The sequence below is a fragment of the Rhinolophus sinicus genome, chromosome 1 (genome assembly GCF_057876585.1).
Source record: "Rhinolophus sinicus isolate RSI-liver-muscle chromosome 1, RSI-T2T, whole genome shotgun sequence".
In the NCBI taxonomy this organism is placed as follows: Eukaryota; Metazoa; Chordata; class Mammalia; order Chiroptera; family Rhinolophidae; genus Rhinolophus; species Rhinolophus sinicus.
Window position 1 is genome coordinate 190,058,709 of NC_142501.1, and position 19,577 is coordinate 190,078,285.

Consider the following 19,577-nt stretch of genomic DNA (forward strand, 5'->3'; position numbering starts at 1 on the left):
TTCATATGAAACTTATAGCTGTTCTCTATCTTGTAATCACAAAAATGTGCCAGATACTTTCTAAGAAGTCCACTTGAGACATCTAGATTTCATAAATTTAATGTTATTTTCTGTGAAATATCAATACACACTAAATGGTTATCTTGGAAGAAATCTGCATTTAACCGACCAGCTGCAATTTCACATATATAAGCAACTTTGATTCCTTCATTATGTGTAAAACACACTCTTTATCTAAGAATACTTTCTGGGTTTATTATAATAATATGTCAGGCCATTCAACATATTTTTTCTTTTCTTAAAAACAATATTACTATGAGAAGAATTTTTTTGAAAATAGTTTCCTTGACCATGGATTTCTAAAGTCCCCGAGAAGGGAGCCAGGATCAGGACTTCTCCAACTGAAACACAGATCCCCAGGAAAGAGACAGCCCGAGCCGCATACAGGCTTTAGTAAGAAGGGCTCGAATCTCGTCTCTCTTCTGTTGGGAATCATGTCAGTGCGAGACTGCTTTCCCCTTGGGAATCTTTTTCAGTCATTGAAAGAATGCATATGTCTACCTTGGAAATGCCTCCTATGGCTCAGAAATACTGTCAATAAGTGCTTTGTATTTTTTTTAACAGTGGAAGAAAAAAGTTGGTACATCCTCCAAGTGTGGCTGTTTCCTTTCTATAAATTGAGGCTTAGTTGAATCTAAGGATTTTATCTGACTCAGTGGGAGTGTGGGAGCAGACAGTAAAATCTTTAGGATCTTAGGGATTATCCCTGATCCAAGTGTGGTTATGTATCCACTAAAGGGAACCCTGCCCTTCGAGAATTAGTCCTCAAATAAAGATTATTATGTACAGGGAAAACTCAGGAATTGATAGTCTGAATGTGTATGTTTTTTCTGAAATTCAATTATAGAGGGTATACAGAAAACACTCTCCTTGTTTAGACTGAAATATTTGGAATATGAGTAGAACTTTCACTGAAAAAGATATATTTATATATATACAAATTTGACCCAGTTCACAAAATATCAAAATGTAGAGTATGCTTATAAAAGAATGATCATTTCTTCAAAAGCTGTCTCTCTGAATTTTGTCCTAGCAACTATTAGAGTTTATTGGGCTAAGTTGATAGCACAGTTCTCTAAGCATTCATTCATTCATTCATTCATTCATTCATTCATTCATTCATTCAACAAATGAGTAACTGAAGACACTGCTTTATGCATTATGGGTACAAAAGTGTACAAAGTAGACAAAATCCATTGCATTTATGGACCTAATATTCTATATGGGGAAATGCAATAATAAATAAATTAAAATGGGTAAATTATGAGTAAGTTAGAAGGTAATAAGTGCCACAGGTAAAATAAAAAGGAAACAAGAAGAATAGAGATTTGTTGGGGAGTTATGTGTATATACATAACATAACTAGGCAATGTCACACTAAAAGATAAAATATGAGCAAGGCTTGAAAGTGGTGAGGCAGTTACTTTTCTAGAGAAAGACAAATCAAGGTAGAGAGAAGAGGAAGTAAAAATTCTAGTAAGATTCCAAATTTCTGAGAAGATTCCTTGAGTGTCTTTTTTCCTCTTTCCTTCCTAAATCAAGAACTTTCACATTTTTATTTAGTGGAAACACTTTACAGCTTCTCTTTGGCATATCCAAATTGTCAGCATCACTACTTTTACTCTTTGGAATCATTATTAAGTAAAATAAGGGTTGTTTGAAATGCAAGCACGGTGACGTCTCAACAGTTGATCTGATAACCAAGATGGCTGCGAAGTACTAACGGATGGGAAGTGTATACAGTGTAGAAGCGTAGACAAAGGGATGATTTGTGTCCCAGGTGGGACACTGCAAGATTTCACCATGCTAGTCAGAATGGCACTCAATTTAGAACTTCTAAATTGTTTATTTCTGGAATTTTTTATTTGATATTTTTGGACCATGGTTGACCGTGGGTAACTGAAACCTCAGAAAGTAAAACTGGATAGGGGAGACTACTGCATGTTGATATCTAAAATTGCATGTTGTTGCAATTTAATGGCTCCCACATAAGCTAATCATTTACCAGGTGCTCTATCTCTGTTGTGCTCCTCCTCATACACACTAACTTGGTTAACTTTCTGCATCCAAGACAGAGAACTAATACTTTTCCTTTATCTTCCTTTTCTACATATTCACATTTAATATGATTGTAAATCTCATCAATCAAATTTATAATTATGACTCAAAATTCTTATTTTGTTCTATTCTTTAAGCTATTCTTTAAGGATCTTAATTTTTTTTTTTTTTCACATATCTATTTCCTTGAAACTTCTTGAGAGAACAGGATCACAGCATCTATATTTATATTGTAACCTGGGGGCGAGGTTAGGAAGAGAAGGGCCTACATGGTTCTCCCCAAATTTCTAGAAAGGGTACTATACTTTAATTATCTTTACCTTTTGTCTTTTCTCATTTGTTCCTCTAATGACTTTTCACTATGATCTTAACTACAAACAAACTTTTGCATGATAACAATTTTAGTTTAATCTATGAATCCTCCATAATATCAAAACAGAGACCAGAACTAGTAGACACTTAATAAACTTTTTTGAAATGAATATACCTGCATATGTTTATTATTTAAAGTTTTGATTTTGAATGAAAAAGGTCTAGAACACTGATTTATTTTTGAATGTAAAACACTAGCATTATCCTTTATGTTCACATTTATTCAGACCTACTTTACAAGTTTTGTATGAAAAAAATATTATTTTCCCTTGTTATGCATTTCTGATTCATTTTATTCCCTCATTTCTGCTTTTTATATTGCACTTCTATTTCTCTTCTCCTAAATTTTATTTTTTCTTCATTCAATTTATTAAAAACATTTTTAGGTTTTCAATGACAATAAAAAACTTCTACATCATCATGGAGAGGTTTTTACCTTGGAAAATGACCTTAACATTTTCACTCGTGATTTTCTGCTACTCAATTCAATCATAATCTTTATTTTAATCATTATTGTGGATTAAAATGTTTAGATTTCAAAGGCTTGAAAAGAAATATGAGCAGTTTCTCTTTTTTTTGGGTGGCTGCAACACAAGTTGGCTTTGTGGCAGGTAATTTAAACCACAAATACCTGCCATGTTCAAATTTTGTTCTGAATAGCACTTTGTGTTTTGAAACTATTTATGGCATGCAATTTCATTTCTGGAATTACCATCATAAATTGATGGACAAAATGCCAGGAAAGAAAAGAGGATAAAATATGATGGAATAATGAAGTTGGGTGAACTCAAATGGATAGATTATTTAACCTCAAATTGCTTGAACACCTCAACCACCCAGGTAGATGTCTACCTTTAATCATTACGTCCTCATAGCTCCTCCAAGATGAGGTGAAATGTTAATTATTCTGCAGGGAGACCACTCAAGTTTGATCAAAAAACAACTTGTGCTTACTCTCATTTTGTGCACTAGAAACTAACATTATTTCTCTCCCATTCAAGTATTTGAAGAACTAGAGAGAAAATGTAATCACTCTCAGGTTCGTTTCAAATTTTCATATGCGTTTTTCCAGCTTTTCAAATTGCTGTTCTTTTAAAATCTTGGTTGCTACTCATTAGGCCATCTGCAGGTCTTTCATATATTTACTTTAACGTAGACACCAAACTTTATGTAATCCTTTAGAGGAGATATAACATACAGTGTAAAGAATTATTTATGCCTTGATATTGCTTAGAATTGTCACATCTTACCACTTTTGTATTTTCTTGTTTCAAAAAAAATGCCAAGTTATTCACTTAATAAAGTTATGGGTCCGAAAATATTGTGGTTCCCTTTCAAGACAACTGAAAACATCCTCAAATCATTGCAAAATGTCTAGGCCTAGTAATAATTTAGGACATTCACTAAAAACTTATTAATTTTAACCAAAATTAGGTTAAATGTGCAGCCAGCCCCTCTGGAAGAATAATTACCATGGCAAAAATATCAATCCAGACAGCTAGCCTATGGTACTGAAATGTTGGACACAAATCTTTTTAACCTGAGTACCTATTGTTCAAATACATCATATATATATATATATATATATATATATATATATATATATATATATACACACACACACACACACACACATATACACACAGGCACACAAATACACACACACATATATGTATATACACAATACATACATACATATAAATATTTCAAACAATGTAGAATTGTCAATATAATTTTTGGATCCTGTCTATTACTAGGATCTATTCTTGAAGCAATCAATTGCTTTCATAACTTATCAAATGCATTCACATTTGAATAGAGATAATGCCAAACATTGCTCTGAATAGGTACCCCAAATGATAATGAACTGTGTTACTACTGAATTACTTAAAGAGGAAGCATGCCATTTTGGAGTTGAGAAATGTAAGTTTTAATTTTCAGTTTTGAACTGTGCTAATAATGCATGACATTACGCCAAGGCCCGCAGCTGAAAGTCATCTTACATATTCTACCTGTATGTCCTCAGCAAAGTGACTAAATATGAGTTTGTGTGTGTGTTTCAGTATCTTCATTCCTAAAATAAGAAAATTAGACTAATATTTTTTTCTAATATTACACCTCATGAAACTCATTAAATTCAGGAATGTCTAAAATATCAGGCCTTATGCTATGACATGATAACTTGTGCTGTATTTGAAGTGAATATACAAAGCAAAGAAAAATATCTTCAAGATATATTATTAAATGAAAAAGTCTGTTCATATAAACTATATATAAGATCCCATCACATTTTTCATATATTTTCTCAAATTTTACTTCAACAGACAGTATTAACCAGCCCAACCTCTTTACCCAAATCACTCCCTGCCACTGTTCGTTGTCTTCTTTGGCTTCAGAGTAAGTACCACACCGCTTGATATCATATTTAATATTTATTTCTTTTTTCAGTTCTTCCTTTCCATGAAAAGAAGTTTCCTATGAAAACTGTTAGAGGTCAGAGTACTTGCCTTGCTCACTGCTGAATTCCTAGGATTTAAAAATAGGGCTTCACATAAAACAGATGTTCATTGTGTGTATAAATACATTTTGGAAACATGATGATTACTTTTTTTTTTTTTTTTTACCATTTAGAGTTTGATAGGAAGAGAAGGGGTTTTAAATGAAGACATTTCCTTTTCATTTTGTATCCTTTATGCCATTTGCATTTATCATATGTCTGCATTATATTCATAATAAAATATATATGAATGTAGGGCATTAAACATACCACCAAAAACATGAGGCCTAGCGTAAATCTCAGGGGGTTATATTTCTGACTCATGGACCTTGCAGAAGACGACAAAGGTAGAAATTAGATCCTTACTTTCTAAAGCCAAAAATGTGATCTGCTTAAAAAATAAGCTAAAAATAAATATTAAAATTATAAATATGAAATGCTTGTTTCCTCATTCTAGAAATGTTTTAAATGTATTTATTTGTAACACATTAGCAATCTGGATAAGTTTTGCCATTAAACCAATAATATGAGATGGTTTTGCATTTCTTTAAATTTTTTTAATGTATTCTCCAAATTTTCTGTATTACTACACAGTTCGCAGTTATTTATGGCTACAAAGAATAAAACATAACCCCCTCCAAAAACAATAAAAAACCATAGTGGCTTCAACACATTAGGGATTTGGGGGTAGGGGCGGGTCATAACCTCACATAACAGAAGTTTGGAGATAGAGAGAATGAGGTTGGTATAATGGTTTCAGGAAGACATCAGGGACCCACGCTACTTCTAAACTTCTGCTCCACAATTCTTAGCAAGAGCTGCTAAAGCTCCAGCCATCAAATCCATATTTCAGGCATCAATAATAAAGCCAAGGAAAAAGACAACAAAACCAGTACACTTCCATGCAGAGGCAGCTCTTTCATGGAGCCTTCCTCAATTTTCCTCCAAATTATCTGCTTACATCATTATCATTTTTGGCAGACTTTAATCTTATGGCTATGTCCAGCTCCAAGGAAAGCCAAGTAATGTGTTTCTGGGACTGGTCATATTAATGGTCTGAATAAATTTGACATCTTTAAAATGGAAGAAGGGAAAAATAGATGTTGAATAGACATAGAGTCTCTGCCATAATCAGTTACTGCTTTGCAGTAAGAAATATATGATATATATGAGTATGTCTATGAGTATGCAAGTAAAAACAAAGCAAAGCAAAGCAAACACCTTGGTGAAATCCTGCTACTCCTAGAAATTCAATTTTTCCTTAGGTATCCATTTCTAGCCATGCAAATGGGCTTTCCTAAAAAGAAAATGCTAGCTGATATTTGTGGCAGAGGGATCGCACAATGATTTCTCTGCTGTTGAGAGCAGTAGCTTTGGTTCATATCTCTGTATTTCAGGGGAAAAAATAAGATGCAGAAGTAAATGATGGCGCTCAGATAGACAGGAAATGCTTCATCTCTATGGAGACCCTGGGTGTTTGGAAGACAAGCTGTCTTTTTTCTCAGTGCTTTATCATACAGCCACTAGCAGCAGAAACAATCAGTTTAAGGCAGCATTTGGTAGAGATCTTGGAATGAGGAGAGAGCAGGGATGGACTCCTCCAGTGACTATGAGCGATAAGTATAGTTCACGCTTGATGTTTTCAATTTTTATATGCAACTCAAATATTTCATGTGTGCAATATTATTTCTGTTTAATTATACCTCTTCATACAAATCATGTTTAGCATCCTTTGAGCTGGGGTCTTTTGGGAGACAATTCTCACATATTTCTGCATGTCTAGCAAGCAGAGGCAGCAGTTGCCTTTTGCTCTGAACTATCCTTCAAAGATGTTTGGCTAGTGAACAACCTTGGAAGACAGGAATACTTTCTTCATCTGGAGCAAAATCCAGCTTTGTTTACTGTCTAACACTGTTTTAGCCATTTGGGCTGTCATTACAAAACACCACAGATGGTGGTTTATAAAGAACAGAAAATAATCCCAGTTCTGGAGGCTGGAAGTCTGAGATCAGAGCGCCTGTGTGGTCTGGTGATGGTCGTCTTCCACGTTGCTGACTTCTCATTGTATCCTCATGTTGTGGAAAGGGTGAGGAATCTCGGTGGGGTCTCTTTTATAAGAACATTAACCCCATTTATGAGGGTTGCACTCTCCTGAACTAAGCATCTCTCAAAAACCCCATCTCCTAATACTATCGCATTGGGCATTAGAATTTCAACATACGAATTTGGGGGTAGGGGCACAAACTTTCAGACTACAGCAAGTATAATAAAGATAATGTCTCTCTCTGGAGAAAGCTGCAGGAAGGCTTAGTGTCCATTTAAAAAGATTCAGGTTCCCTAAGCTTGGGATTTCTCTTGTGCAGGTATCACTTTGCCCTCTTCCTACTGCCCTGTGGGAATTGTGGCTTGGCAAAGTGGTACAAAATGATGGTGCTTGGGCTATCATTATTGCAATAACCAATCAATGAATAAAACTGTTCATTTTCTCTGACTCAGAAATCTCTTATCTTCAGCTGGCAACCATGAAACTGTGGCAGGCTAATGTGTTAGTGGCAGGTAGGTTGAAATGTCAGATCCTTTACAGTTCTTGAGAGGATCTTTACACTAAGATGCATTGGAAAATAATTTATTAGGTTCTCCATGCTTACAACTTCCATATTTCTTTCAGAGGGAACCTAATAATGTGATTTGCCCTTCTTGACAATGGTGGCTTGAAGCAGAAGTGGATTTATGTCCATGGGAGGGCTACCCAATTGTCAGAGTCCATCTGAACTAATCTAATTCACTTTTTTGGGAGCGTGACTGTGAGACATAGACAGAACACTAATGGTTGGGAATGGTTATAAGCCAACAAGAGCATTGAATCAGAGTACAGAGGAATGGTTATGCATTTTTAAGAGTCAAACTCTTTGAGAAAGACACCACAGCTTCTCTTGGACATCTGGGGAAACTACTAATTCCTGAGCGGTAATATGCATTTCCAGGGTGTGTGATTTTCCTTGCTTCTCCATGTTTACTTGTAATATCTCTCCCTGACTGAAAGTAACCAGAATGTGCTTCTGCATCTCTTAACTGGAAAGACGACAAGCTAACATGGGGAGAGGTTATCATCATAACCTCCCTAAATGAAACATGAACTCTTAGGACAAGGATTTATCTGACACAAATTTTGACTAAACTGTACTTCAGGTATTTCCTGGATGAAAGGACTTAGAAATCCTGATCTGGTAATCAGGTATTAAATCTGCTAGCAACAGTTGCTGCTAAAACATGAATTTAAACAGCTTATTTGTGTTGGTACAACATTAGGATCATTTCAGAATAACTGATTAAAATGTGCCTGTGGATTTTCTACCCGCTGTGCTTCAACACCTGTCTTTAGAGTTAGCAGTGACGTCCATGAAGATTAATCAGATAAAATAGAACCTCAAAAGTCGTAACAGAGGGCTTCAAGGAAGCAAAGTGTGCTTTTTTTTTTTTTGGTATATGATTGATAATTTTTTTCAAGTGTAACTTAATCTACAATTGATTAAAAAACAAAGCAGCATCAAAAGGTGTGGATTTTAGCAAGTACTTCTATTTTGGTCATCTAGATTTTTATATAAAAATTTACTCAGTAAAAACTCCAGTACAAATGAATAAATGGTCACTGGGAAGAGAATCCCAGCCTTTGATTACCTGTACTAAAGTGAATGCGGTGCTTGAGCAGGCAGGAAGGAAAACTTGTTTAGCTTTTCTTGACTAACGTTAATTCAAAATTTAGACCCTCTTATTATAGCTAACAGTGTTGCGATGGCCACGTGTGAGACAACTTACCTGAGGGGAAGAAACAATCTCACTGTCTCACTGCTTAGGACAAAATAGAATATATGATGCAGATTAGTAGAATAAGATTACTAGCTCTGGTAATTTTCCAAGGAAGATCTCTCTCTCTCTCTCTCTCTCTCTCTCTCTCTCTCTCTCTCTCTCTCTCTCTCTCTCTCCTTCTGTGTCTGTGTGGGTATGAGTGATCGTACATAGCCTGGATCTGGATCTCCTGACTTTATGTTTAATAATAGCATAGATGCTTTATGTTGAGCCAAACCATTGTTTCCCAAAGGGTGTTCTGTGGAGTACTAATTATGTATGATGGGGTAAGGGTGAGAAACCAATTACAAGTAAAAAGTGCCAATTCACTGTATCCCAGATCTTTCCAGTTCAAAACAATTCCTGACAAACATATATTCGTTTTTTTGGTAAATATCCATAAGTTAGAGACTCTTCTTGCCTCCAACCCTATTCCTAGATAAACTTGGAATCAAGTGGGATGATGACTAAAAATGGGGATTATGACCTTGGACCCATAAGTGGTATTAAGCAGTGGTTTTGATTTCCTCCTTGAGAGCTTTTCCACTGACTGTTCTGCTAGAATTTACTCCTGGCACCTGCACTGGTGTATTCATGGTCTGTCCTACTGGTCTGGTCAAAATCCTTGATGACTTGGCCTCACTTTGTTTTTTCCTAACATCACAGACATCCTGGTCTCAGCCAGCCTTCGCTCTCTCAACCCTATCGTCATGTTGCCTTGTGTCAGAGCAATCCTATGGCTTTCTTTTGAACTTTCTAAACACAAACAATCTCTCTCTTCTCCTCCAGCATATGCATGAATTTCTAGACCAATTTCACACCACAGGGAAGCAAAACTCAAACCCTCTCTGTGCCTAAACATTAATGACTCCACTTACACATCACCTATGCATTTACATGAGGCACAGTGGCACTTTTTGGGCTAATCTGTATATGGCTAATCTGTATATGGCAGATTTAAAACATAAAGTCAGGTATAGCCCCCCCCCCCCCTGTTTTTTTGGAGCTTCTTCTTAATCTCTCTGAGTCTTCTATTGAGTCACGTTTCCCTCCAGCCTCCTTTTCTATTTCTTGACTTGAACTTTGACCCTGTGGAAATGAGGTTGTTGGCAGTGAGGAAAGCTGTATCTGAACTCTCTGTAGAATAGAGAGGTAAGTAAAGTATAGCATCAAAAGCATTATCTCTGGACCCAGAATTCTTGAGTTTGAACCCACCCTTTGCCACTTATAACTGTAAACTTGGGCACGTTACTTAAAATGCCGACCTTTGTTTGCATATTTCCATGTCTACATAATGAAGAAAATATCAGAAAAGTAGAATAAAGATTGAATGAGATACTGTGTATTAAATCCTTGACAAGTACCTGGAATATGGAGATGCTCAAAATTATCGACTGCATTATTTCTTCCCCTCTTTCTACCCAAAGACTTCTATTTCTGTTTGTACAAGGATGCAACTTCATAATATTTTGAATTCTCTCTAATCACTTTTTATAGTAAATTTCTATAGCAAGTTTTCCTGGTCTAGCAGTCAAGGCTGTTGTCTTGCTTTGGAAAAACAAGAACAAACTATCTAAATTGAGAGTCAAAAAGGACCAATGGCTTTATTTTTCTACCTAATATCTACTCTTCTGAAATCTTGAAAATCATCACTTTAACACATGGAGAACCACTGAGCATTACAATTCAAGTATAATGAAAAATCCATGAATTAACATTATCAGAAATATATCTATTATATATGGAATAAATATTGGAAAATGCTGAGTTATATTAATATTTGAATATTAGGTAGCAAACTTACCTCTTCTTTTTCTTTCTTTTCTGCCATTGTCTTTTGAGAAGGGAACTGCTCAAAAGTTTTCTCAAGTTCTCAAGAAATCCCCTACCCCTCTTCCCATTTACCTCTCTGACTCTTCCCCCAAGGAAGAAAAAGGTGTTAGTCTAGTCACTGGACCTCATTATATCATGGACTGAGTTACCATACCTTATATATATATATATATGTGTGAATCAATTCCATTAATAAGCACAACCAGGGCATGGCTGGCCTTCTAGATGCAGGCTCTATCATACCTGAGTGCTCTGTTTCAGCTTCTCTATTAGAGATTGGTGAGTAAGGCAGTCCTGCCATATACAGTCATGTCAACTACCCAGGAAGTGGACCCAGAGTCTTCTTGGCCAACATAGCCTTCCATATTTGAGTAAGTAGAGAACAGATTCTAAGCCAGGCTGCTGCTTGTAAGGAGAGACATCAACCAGCATGTTGGCAAAACTCACAAGCAGGGAAACAAAGAGAGGGAGAAGTAAAGTCAAGGACTCCATATGTGCTTCCTTCCCTTCATTCTTAACTGACTGTGGGTCTAACTATAAAATCATATTATTGGAAAGGAAATAGATTCAGTACTCTTAGAATTTTCAACTTCTGAAAATTTGATTTTACCAATGATAAATCTGTCCCTGAGGAGATTGCTTGGAAAGGGAGAATTTCTCATAACAAATGAATACATTCATTTTTTTATATAAATGTAAGGGATTTTTCCCCCATTTTTAACTCCAAGAGTAACATCCTATGTTGATTTTTTTCTCTGAAGCTGCGGTTTGTTAACCCATCTCAAGGTGAATGGTAATGATATATTTGACCTAATTACGAGTTTCAGAGAAATGAATTCTATTTAAGGAAATACCTTAATAGAAAACCTATTTGCATACCATTTACACCAACAATTTCTGCCTCTTTAGAAATATAACATGCTAGCATGCTTTGGCATAATTTTGAAAACTTTTCTAATGTGGTCACACCATTTTCAAAAAAATGAATATTCTAATTAAAAATATTATGCACTGGGTTCTCTGTTTAAAACATTTCCTTTTCCTTCTTCAAATAAAAAAAATCCTCAATCTTTTTAAAGGAATACATTCTTAGTATATATTAGTCTATTATTTTATTACTATAATTGATTTGAAAAAGGCTGAATGTCAGGCAGAAAATTGTGAAAAAATGTCAGAAATCAAATCTGAAGATGTTAATTATTGTATGTCTGTTTTTCTAGTTTCAGCATTTATGCCAGAAAAAAAATAAAAATAAGATTGATGCTAGCATACCTTGGTAGCACCTTTTCCTTAAAAGCTCCTATAAATAACTCTTTATAAAATAGAATTACTGCATTCAACATGGAATGACAGAACAATTTGGGGGTGAAAAATGGAATTTCATTGCTAGGCAATGTTGCCTTTGTCCTGCTTGAGGAGGCAGCAAAGGCAGGTTAGCAATAACTTCTATTAAATTTTATTTAAGAAATAGCATGATGGACTCAAGTCTGTCAGTATCTACAAAAATCCACATGTTGTGGTGACAACAAGAAAGGAAGGGGGTTGGAGAACTCAGTCACATACTTGCTGGGATAAATCTGTGCGAAGACATATAGATTAAAGGTACTCATAGTGGTTATTTGAAGGTGATATTATAAGATCTTTAAAAATACCCTATTCTGAAACTTCCATTTTCACCGAACACACCAATTATTGAGTACATCCTCTGTGCACAGATCTATCCTGGGCACTGAGTGAGAGTGTTGAAGAAATAGAGAATTGATGATATGGTTTGTGAAAAAGCGTGGAAACATCTTTTAGCACTGTGAAGCTCTAACTGCATGCATGAGTGTGAGGCAAGCAGAGCAGAAGGGAGAGCTCTAAATTGAGCATAGAGTGGAGCCCAATGAAAATCACCTATTCCCTGTCATCCCTTTCTTTCCACCCTGATCTTAGCCCGCTGCTGTCCACTTTACTCTTGTTCATGATTACACACCACTCCTGCCATTTCCTCACAGCTGTCCTCCCCGACCTGTTCTCTCCACTGCAGAGTTAGATGCCCTTTCAAAGCTCCATGTTCTTACCCCACACACCATTGTTGAAGCCCAAGTTGCGTAAGTTCTCTGGAGGCAGGTAATTTATCTCACTATTCATTTATCCTCAAAGAGCGATGGCTACTATATCTGAGGAGCTCACTGGAATGAACAGGAATGACTTTTGGATGGAGTGGGGCTTGAGATAAACCTCAGAGTAAAGTATTGAGAAGTTTACTGCACACTATGATGAATATGTCTCACTTGCTCTTAGGACTATAAGCATGAATCAAATAAAAATGCTGTATAAGATCATTCAAATGGAACTATTGGAGGAGATAAATTTTGTTTTTCTGTGGAGAAAAATTGATTACTATCATTAAACTTATACTCATAAAAAAACTCCTCTAAACTATATATTGAAAATTTCATGACTTTTGGTTATTTGTTCTCATTAGGGTTGGCACTTGTGTGTCCTTGGTATCATTTGTTTTGTTCAAGTAAGTTATTGTAAATAGTGTGCCCAAAGAATTTGAGCTAACTCAGAATATTTTGGCATACCTAGCAATTCAGTTATTTTACAGCCCTGGTAAATGTGCTGTCAGATTGGTCCACTGTTGTGTTAATGTTAATAATACATGGTCTGTTGGTTCAAAAATGGCTTGGTGCCAGATAAGTCAGACAATTCATCACCGCTGGTTATTTACATAGACTTGTATTAGTTTTGTCCATTAACAATAGATTAATTCAGGAAACGAATGAAACACATAGACTCTGACTTGCTGAACTAACTGACATCAATGAACATTTTTTTCCCCTTTCCTTCTCTTTGCCATTTCATCATTTAGGCTTGAGTTTAGGAATGCGAATATTAGTAAAGTATCAAATAATCAAAAAAATTCATGTATGAAATAGTGTGTCTGTTTTATAACAAGTATAAAATTGTGTTTAGCTATGAACAGGATTTAAATACCTTCCAAGATTATTACTAAGGTAACAGAAGAGCCAAAAAGAAATTGCTGCATACATAGCATGTGTTTTTGCTTTGTTCTTTTTCATACTTTTTATCATCAACTCAGAATTATCCAATATTTAAAACGTGAGTAGGAACAGAGCTATAGCTATACGTCAAACATGTCAACTAATTGTATTATAGTTGGCTGGACCTACACAGGTCATACATTAATTTTGAGTTTACCTTGCAATTAGGACATTGTTTTAAACAGGGGTGAAAAATTGTGTATTTTGGGAAGCTCACCTTTCTTCTTATTTTCTTTTAAATAACATACCAGTAATCAATTTGCCTTTTAATTCTGTCCCGTTTGAAAAAACAGATGTTATGCCCTTCAATAGTTCTGTTTGAATAAATATATAGGATTTTGAGTTGATTCAATCTCATAGTTCTAAGACACTAAGTTATTTCTATTTTCTTCATTTTCCATTGTCATCTTTAAGGTAAATAGGGGTCATGTGCAAGGAATTGAGAGGGTCACGTGGAAGGAAAACAGACTTCCAATAAAGGAAACTATTCCTATTTCTTTTCCTTTTCCTTTTCTATATCCTTGTTGAAATTGTTAACAAATTGTCATGCTCTGGATTTGAATCAACCAAAAATGTCTGTCAGGAAATGATTTTAGAAAGATCAGCAGTTCTCTCTGGATTCCAATGATAACCCCATAGTAAATTTCATAGTTTCCAGATCACTTTTCCATTTACCTAACTGGAGTCATACAAAACTCCTGTGAGTTAGTTATAACTATCCTCATTTTACAGATGAGAAATCTGACTGTCAGAGAGAAAATGAATCCATTCAGGCCACCTAAATAGTCATCTCTGATAAAACTTAAATCCAAATTTTCTAACTCTGTATTTCGTTTGTTTATTTTTGCATTCTGTTTTATTCTCTTGGTGTACAACAGATCTCCATTAGAATAAAATTGCTTTGTTTATGAAATGGTTCGTTGGATTAACTGGACACAGCAGGATACAAACAGAAAGTACACTTTTCCACATATATACACCCCGCTGTTGTGTTGATTCTCCTTAAACCATTTTTGCAATACCTTCATGATCGCACAGTCTTTTTCAACACATTCAGGTAAATTAGATCTTAATTCCAGGTATTAAAAACCCGGTGCAGTCTATCATCAAAGTGTCTATCCTGTATTCCCCATTTTGGACCTACCTCAAATAGGAAGGCTACAGCTATAGCACAGAAGAGGGGATTTAACATAAAAAAAAAAAAAAAAAAAAAAACTAGTTACATGGCAAGCACATACTAAATGTTGGAGATATTGTAGTGATCTAACAGAGATCCACCCATTGGGAGCTTGTGTTCAGCTTACATGTCATGGAAAACAGAAAAAGCTGAGCAGAGTAAGAAAGAGCATAAGAGAGAGCATAGGCCTTGTGGGAAAACTGATATTTGATAAAAGTGTTGAATAATGTTAAGGAGTTCACCATGCTTGTACCTGGAGGTGAGCGCCTTCTACACAGAGGGAGCTAAGAATGGGTCCGACATATTCCAGGCATGGTGAGGAGACCAGAGGGCAAGGCAGAGTGAATGAAGTGAAGAGTAGGAGAGATCAGGACATCAAAGTACAAAGCGCCAGATCCTGGTCAGTTTGGGTCTCCCAGTAAGCAGATGCTGAGACAGAGTTGGGAGTGAAAGAAGTTTACTGGGGGTCAACACCCTATGGATAAAAAAGGAGAGGGGTGAATTGATTAGGGAAAGTCTTCAGACAGAAACGTAAATCTAATGTCTGTGAAAGGCAAGAGGAAAGGAGACAGAATTGAGCAAAGACTACCTTAACCGTGAGTCATATTTGACATAGTCTCAGCCAGACCAATGGTTAAGAGCAAAGATTGCCTGTAAGGGAGCCTTATATTTGGCCGGAATAGCTGGGTCTTGTATCCCCACTATACTTAGGTCATTGGCTGAGGACTTCCTGGGAATGGTGTGGCCTCAAATGCTACAGCTAGAAGCTATCAGTTAACTCTAATCTGAGCAACTGGATGTCAAATTAGTTTTTGAAGAGATCTGAGCAGCACACCTTCTGTTCCAGGCCTATAGGTCATTGTATGGCTGACTTTTAGTCTAAGAGAAAGCGGGTTTGAGAAGATGAAATACATGATTTGACTTAATTTCAAAAAGAATCATTTTGGCTATGTGATGAAAAGGGTAGAAGCAGGGAGGAGGTTAGTGTAGTAATCCATAAGACCACCTTCTTATACCATATACGTAACAAATTAAAAATGGATTAAAGACTTAAATGTAAGATCTGAAACTATAAAACTCCTAGAAGAAAATTTAGGGGGTAAACGATTTGAAATCATTCTTAGCAATATTGTTCTGGACATGTCTCCTCAGGCAAGGAAAACAAAAGAAAAAAATACACTAACGGGACTACATCAAACGAAATTTTTTTTCACAGCAAAGGAAACCATCAACAGAATGAAAATACAACCTCCTGAATGGGAGAATATGTTTACCAATGATACATCTGATAAAAAATATACAATGAACTCATACAACTTAACACCAAAAACAACAACAACAACAACCTAACAATCTTTTTTAAAAATGGACAAAAAACCTGATAGACATTTCTCCAAAGAAAACATACAGATGGTCAATAGACATATGAAAAGATACTTAACATCACTAATCATCAAGGATGCAAATTAAAACCTCAATGAGATATCACCTCACACCTGTCAGAATGGTTATCATCAATAAATCAACAAATCACAACTGCTGACAAGGATATGGAGAAGAGGGAACCCTTGAGCACTCTTGGTGGGATTCCAAATTGATGTAGCTGCTATAGAAAACAGTATGGAATTTCCTCCAAAAATTAAAAACAGAACTACCACATGACCCAGTAATTCCACTTCTGAATATTCATCTGAAGAAATCCAAAACGCTAATTTGAAAAGATATATGCATCCCTGTGTTCATTGCAACATTATTTACAATAGCCAAGATAAGGAAGCAACCTGCGTCCATTGATAGATGAATGGATGAAGAATATGTGGTACATATATACAATGGAATATTATTCATCCATAAAAAAGGAATGAAAGCTTACCATTTGTGACAACTTGGATGGACCTAGAGGACATCATGCTAATTTAAATAAGTTAGGCAAAGATAGACAAATACCATATGATTTCACTTATATGTGGAATCTAAAAAAAACAAAATAAACAAACAAAACTGAAACAAATTCATAGATATAGAAAACAAATTGATGGTCACAAGATGGAGGCAAATGGGTGAAAAGGTGAAGGGATTAAGAAGTACGAATTGGCAGTTATAAAAATAGTCATGGCTATGTAAAATGCAGCATAGGGAATATAGCCAATAACAGTGTAATAACTACATATGGTACCAGATGAGTACTAGATTTATCAGGGTGATCATTTCATAAGATAGATAGATGTATAATCCCTGTGTATAACCTGAAACTAATATAATATTGTATGTCAACTGTAATTAAAATACAAATTTTTAAAAAATTTAAAAAAGAGTTGATGGAGGCTTGGACCAGGGCAATGGTGGTAGAGGTGGTAAGAAGTGGTCATATTCTGGATGCACAATGTCACTAAGCTGCTCACTGATGTTGCTGAATTCTTCAATACTTAGCTTTGCTCTTCTATTCTATTCCTCCTCTCCCAATTACTTTGTTGCCTTAGGTCTTCCATTGTTGAAGCTAAGGGACAGAAGACAGATAAGGGTCAGAAAAATCTTACTTGATTGTTGGAGTTGTAATCTAGTGTGGTATGATCTGTTGGGTAACAAATATCAACATTCATATTCTATATTGGGGATTTTTTTGGGGGGTTAGGCGCACAGTTCTTCCAATACAACTAGTAGTTTCCTCCAACTATAATTTCCTAGTAGGGTCAAAAATCTCTGCTATCTGGCTACTTATATTTTACCCTCTGTTCCTATTTTTCAGCTGTCTACTCCACAACAGACTTGCCTGAAGGACATCTTTTTGGATAGAGACCTTTCAATACGTCTCACTGTAATTCTGCAGGGTTTACACATATCCCACAGAAAACATGTATATTTATCTCTACATGCAAGATAGTACATATTCCTCCCTCTGTAGCCATCAGACTCTTCCGTTAGCCTTGATTTTAGTCTTTGGGTCACATACCAGGCTCTGAATTTTTAACATTTCAAAAAATACAGGCCAAATTCTACAGGTGGTTATCTCAGAATAGGCTTTACTTGACAGGGTAAGAGTGCAAAAATCACCCAAATTCTCCACTTATTCCTGTATCCACACTCTTCAATGTGATTTTGCAGCTCTTCCCATCAAACTGTGGAGTTCCTTTCTCTACCCTTAAAAATGGACTTAATATCGGCTGATAAAAGCAATTTTGAGACACTCTCAAGGCTAGTACACAAAAGACCTTGCACGTTTTTACTCTCCCACTTGGGACACTTATCACCTCTGCCATGTAAACAAGCATGGGTTAACCTGACCCATGAGAGTATGTGGAATCCAGATATGCTATCTGAGCTGAACTCCCACTAAATCAGCCATCTCCTATCTGACCGGACAGCTGATGCAGAAGCATGAGTCCAGCCAACACCAGAAGACTGGCCAGCCTACTGCAGCCCCAATAGTTGAACTGAAGAATTATGAGCTAAATAAATTGTTGTTTTAAGCCACTACATTTGTGGTGGTTAGTTATATGGCAAAAACTAATTGATATCCTTGGATTAATTTGAGGGGAGTAATCCCACCATAGGAAAGAGAAAGACCTACACTCTAAAAGTACCCTTCTTTCTAAAGAAATTCTCATTGTCTTAATCAATATTCAAGTCTTTCTTTATATACCTTCAAGGTCATTGAAAGGTCATTAACCTGATTTTTAGTGGTTACCATTTAGCAATTTCTCTAAAGTTGGTGCAATGTTTCTTTCTAGAATGCTTACATATTAAATAAACATTCTCAGCTTTGGGGATTTATCCGAATGTGACACAAAAGAGAAAGTCTTATTTCAGCAACTTTTTTAATGTTCAAGGACCACGTATGCTTCAGCCTTCAAGAGGTGACACAGGTTAGTGGTGACACATATGGACCTCAAGGTGCTAGTGAGAAACTGCACCAACCTGGACAAGTTAGTTAACTTCTATGATGCACGGTTTTCACATGGTAAAATAGGAATAAAATAGTACCTATATAATATGTTGTGTGGATCAAATGAGAATATATCTAAAATGCTTAAAAAAGGATTTGAATTAGAATATGCACTCAGTGAATGCCAGTGTCTTGTTTAGCACAGTAAAGAGTATGACAAGAGTACAAAAAATATATTAAAAGACCCAGCTTTCTGGGATTACTATGGAATTCCATTTAGCTATGGAATTCTATGTAATTTTATGTAGCTACTATGCTATTTCCATGCGTAGTCATTACTAATGTTGGGTGTCTAAAAATGGTGTGTGGCTTAAGAATCATTTAATATAAAAGATCAAATAACAAATGCAGCCAAATTTATAAGAAATCATTGATATCACTTCAAATGTAACACCATCAGTTGTACCAAAGTTTAAGACTGAGTCCTGGTTCTGAATTCTGCAAATGACTGACCAAAGCCTCCATTAGTAATTAAAATTTTTCCATTATATCTTCTTTTCAACTACTAAAGTAAATTACATGCAAAAAATCAACTTTGTGATCAGAAATTCCAATATATTAAGATATGATGAGTGATGATTGTTAGTATCTCAATTCCTATTTATACTTGTTAGTTTGTGTTTTTGTTATGAATTATTTTAATTGAGTATATTAGGTTTCCTATTGGTTAATTTAATATTGGTGCTGTTCTACATCAACAATTTTCAATTAATGGTGCCAAACATCCAATGAGATAGA